Genomic DNA, 5216 nt, shown 5'->3' on the forward strand with positions numbered 1-5216 from the left:
TCAAACTATCCTTTCTATAAACATATATTCATCTTATTTTAGATAAAATAATAAAATGAAGAGAAAATATATTAGCTGTATTTCCACACAGAGAGTGAATTCTTGACATACTTAAATCCATGAATTTAGGACAACCTATTATTTGATCCATGTCAGGAGACTGAATAGTCTGTTTCTGTACCCATACATTTCTCTAAGGTCCTATTTGGCTTAAAAGGAGACATTACACCCAGGAACAAGAGAGGTCCACAATAAAAATAAAATTATATTTCTTTTCTCTCTTTTTTTTAAATAGAAATTTCCCTGCATATACAGGAATTTGACAATAGTTTGTCTCCTTAAGCATTTAAAGAACTGGTGCTTCGAATGGGATCCTGAAAAGAATGTGTGGAATGTAAGTGTCACCCTGAACTGAATTGGTCCTCACCCTGTCCAGCCAACCTGGCTGGGTATCACAGGAGTCTAGGGCTCAGGAGTTGTGACCAGAGATGCAAATAACAGTATCATTAGCACATGCATGACAGTTGAAACCTAGTGGCTAAGGAATTCAGCCTCCTTCTAAACCTGTGATTCTCAGTAGAAGCAATCTTGTTCCCCGGGATGTTTGACAAATGTCTGGAGACCTCTCTGATTTTCATGATTGGAGGACTATGCTTCATGATTGGAGGTAACTTGTTGCTTGAGGCCAAAGATACTGCTCAACACCCTTTACCACAAGAATTACCTGGCCCAAAATGTCAATAGTATCTAAATTAGATAATCCTAATCTAAAAGATTTATAAGTGCAGTTGCTAGGTTCACAGATGTCTGTATATATAGTTAGTCAGAGTAAGAATCATTCCAATTAAGTGCATGATTCAAAAATCTTCTGAAGATTCTCAGGATCATTGCCTTGCCCATCTTTTACATATAACTGTATGGCTTGCCCCTGTCATGTTTCCTAGCTCTTCTGCTTGCTCTCTTTTCATTCTCTAGTCCTCAAGTTCTTGCACTTGAATTCATGCACCTACAATATTTAAATGGCAATGGAATACCCATCTCTGGCAAAACTAAACACAAAAATGGGATAGAAATGAAGGACCATTTTGTATCTGTATATACAAAGTAGTTAGGATAGATATATAGCTACTTTCTCTTAATTCAATGAGAAGAAAGATTTGCACTAATTGTGTTTGGACAGAATATCATGTCTGTATCTTATCCTATGAATAACCACTACAAGGACAACAATATGCAATGTATTAATTATTGAAGCTGTCCTATTAATTGGCTTTGAAACTGTCTCATTACTATTTGTTTTTCAATAAAATTAATAAAGTAAAAAAGAATTAAAAATAAATAAAAATTTAAAAAATTATAAGTAATGCAAAGTAAAACTGCACTCATTCTTTCTCCTGTGACAGTGATATAGGGGAATGAAACTCTCAACCCCAAAATTCACCGGGGTAAGTTCCTGTTCTCTGAAACCGAAGAAAGAATTCTAGGAACAAGGGTGGTTAAGAGCAGAATGCATTTATTGGGAGAAGGAAAGCTTTCGTCTGAGAGAGGGACAGAAGGGAACTTAAGCAGCTTGCCCAGGAATCTGCCCTTTCTAGGGATTTTATAGAGCAAAATGATGAGGTGAGGCAGGTCTAAGGTAGATCACATGGGAACTTGCCATGAGGTGGAACAAAACTAAGGTCAGCCAATAATATTACAAATGGTTGTTCACGTAAAATTGATTAAATTCAGGACCAAATGGGAAAACAAATCACAGAAGGAGCAGGCATGAATACAGAGCAGTGGCTTTTCCTCTAGGGGATTGGGCCTGTGACTCTTCCTGGCTTTTTCAAGGTGGTTGATACCTACTTAGAATATCAATCTCTGGTGCCTATCCCTAGGGAGGTGTGTGGATACATTTGTTTCATCTTTTGTCTTGAGGTCTGGCCCACAGTAGGAGTGCCTGTCCCTCCCACAGTTGCAAGATATCCGGCCTTTCATATTGTCTCCTTTGAAAGCCTAGCCCTGCCTGACTGCCTATGATATTTCTAACTCTGCTGCCTACAAGAGAAGTGGTGGTACCAAATTGACCCTTCAAAATCTGGCATGTGTCCCCTTGCTCAAAACATTGAGCAGAACAGCTGGATGTTGTAGCATTTGTCTGTAGTTCTAGCACTCTCGTAGGAGGCAGTAAAGGAGGATAACAGCTTTGAGCCCATCCCAGGCAATTTGGTCATGTGCTGTCTCAAAATAAAAAAGGGACATGAATCTAGCTCAGTGTGAGGGCCCTAGGTCCAAACCCCAATAACACACACACACACACACACACACACACACACACACACACAATGTGTCAACTCACATTTTAGATTATAAATGTAAATCTTGTGCTTTCTGTTGTAAATGTATACTCACCACTGTTTTAAGTTGTTTAGTAACTAGTGGCTGTTTCTTGCTGCTTGCTAGATAAAATTCCTACCTCACCAATTCCTATAACCCTCACCAATTCCTGTTAACAAAGTTAGCTTACAGAGGTGACTTCATCCTAAAGGGTTTTTTGTTTGTTTGTTTTTTGTGGAACCAGGGATTGAACTCAGGCCCTTGCACTTGCCAAGGAAGCACTATATTCCACTGAGCCACCTCTCCAGCCCCCATAGGTGACTTCAAAAGGAAACTAAATGGGCTTTAAGTTCTTGTAACCTCTGGGCTATGGCAAGGCTGCCTGCAGGTACTCAGGTGCAAATTAACCAGAAACTAAAACAAAAGCCCCAGGAAATGTAGTTTGAGTAGTGATCCCAATCACTCTGAAATCATTATTTTGTGTCAGACAATGAATTTGTTTACCAAACTGAATGTGGTCAATGAATTTATTTATCAAACTCAGTGTGGTTCCAGGTTTTAAAACCCCTCTCTGCTTCCTGGGCCACCATCTTTCAGTCCTCTCCTGCATGAAAGCTGAATGGGAGGCCCTGAGCTCAATAATAAAGGCTTTCCAAATTCCAATCTGGCTGATCTGGCTCCTATTCTGAGCAATCTATAAAACACACACACACACACACACACACACACATCTCAGATCCAAAAAAATAAAGATACACAACTTGTATTTACTTGTCCATTTACAATATTATATTACATCTAATCCTGTAGACCTACATTTTCATCTAGTAGTATTTTCCTTCATCATGAAGAGCTTCACACAGCATTTCTGGTAGCACAAGTGTTCTGGCAATAAATCTCTCAACTTGTGTGTATGTGAAATTTTTAAATGTCTTCTTCCTTTCTAAAAGAGATCTTCCATGAATTCAGAACTCTAGTAGATTTTTTTTTCTTTCAGCTCTTTAAAATTGTCATCCTACTGTTACTAGTTCTGAGATCCATTTGTTTTCTGATCAGAAGCCAGCCTTGTTCAAGAGAGAGGCAGACTGGGAGGACAGGGAGAGGGAAGGGGAGGAAGAGGAGAGAAGGAGAGGGAGACAGAGAGAGAGAGAGAGAAAGAGAGAGAGAGAGAGAGAGAGAGAGAGAGAGAGAGAGAGAGGAGAGAGGAGAGAGGAGAGAGAGGAGAGAGAGGAAGAGGAGGAAGGAGAGAAGGGGGAGAGAGGGAGAGGGAAGGAGAGAGAGGAAGGTGTTATGGGTCGCTCACAATAGGAACCAGATCAGCCAGATTGGAATTTGGAAAGCCATTTATTACTGAGCTCAGGGCCCTTGGTCAGCTCTCACGCAGGAAAAGACCACAGGAGAAGACTGAAAAGCAGCTAGCCCAGGAAGCAGCAGGGGTGGGAGGGTTAAAACCTGGAACCACATTCAGTTTGGTAAAACAAATTCATTGTCTGACACAAAATAATGCTTTCAGGATCATTGTGACCACTGCTCAAACTAAATTTCCTGGGACTTTGTTTTAGTTTCTGGTTATCTTGTACCTGAGTACCTGCAGGCAGCCTTGCATAGCCCAGAGGTTTCAAAAAGTTAAAGCCCATTTAGTATCATTTTGAAGTCATCTCTATAATCTAACTTTGTTTACAGGAATTGGTGAGGTAGGAATTGGTGAGGGTTACAGGAATTGGTGAGGTAGGAATTTTATCTAGCAAACAGCAAGAAACAGCCACTAGTTGCTAAGCAACTTAGAACAGTGGTTGAGTATACATTTTTACACAACAGAAAATACAAGATTTACATTTATAGCCTAAAATGTGAGCTGACCCATTACATTCCCTACTGGTTTTATCTGGGAATCAAATCATTGATTCAGCTAAAACCTCCACGTTGTTGTTGTTTTTTTTTTTTTAATTTTATTTTTGTGTGTGTGTGTGTGTGTGTGTGTGTGTGTGTCCAGCTCAGCCCACCAGGGGGCAGGGCTGGCTGGCATGTGGTGCTGGGGGATTGAACTGCAGTCCCTGTGCTTTGCTAAGCTTGTTCTAAGTAGGTGCTTTAGACCACTGAGCCATCTCACCAGCCCCATCCACGTTGTTATAATTGTCCCAGGAGCATGAGGGATTCATAGTTAGATCTCAGCATCACCAACTTGATGGTCTGGATTTTTTGAACATACTTAGTTAAACAGTTTATAAAACAGGGCCCAATAGAGCCAAGAGAAACAGGAGAACAGGTCCAATTGAGGCAGGTACAAGGAGGCATCGAGAATAGTCTCCAATTTTTCCTTTTGACAAATCTCTAGAGCCATTTTTTTTTCCTTTGGCTACATGACACCCCAATTGTTTTACATATTGTTCTGCTATTTTGCATTAAATATCAAACCATATGTTTAAATCTCTCAAGTCTCACACACTCATGACCCTTTATGGTGATGTTGTATCAAATTATTTTGACATGGGGTCACCACTGCTAATTCTACTCAAATAGCAAGGAACATTAGTTAACAACAGAGTCTGAGTAAGCGGGTTTTTCTAGAACTCTAGAACAGGCAATATCTCTCATGTCCCCACTGGTTTTTGTGCCCCTCTTGAGCTATAACATTGACCAGGTAGTTTCCTCTTTTGTCTTAAGGTCTGGCCCACAGTGGGCAGCATCCATCTCTCTCAAGATGTAGTCTCCTTGTCTTTAATTCTGTCTCCTTGAGGGCCTAGCCCTGTCTGACTGCCTATAATATTTTTATCTAACTTGGCTGCTTGCAACATTTCCCCCTCTGAAGAAGTAACCCTGGGGTTGGGGAGATGGCTCAGTAGAATAAGCACTTCCCTGACAAGCACAAGAGCCTGAGTTCAATCCCTGGTTCTGAA

The sequence above is a fragment of the Octodon degus genome, unplaced genomic scaffold, assembly GCF_000260255.1.
Source record: "Octodon degus isolate 3935 unplaced genomic scaffold, OctDeg1.0 scaffold00122, whole genome shotgun sequence".
In the NCBI taxonomy this organism is placed as follows: domain Eukaryota; kingdom Metazoa; phylum Chordata; class Mammalia; order Rodentia; family Octodontidae; genus Octodon; species Octodon degus.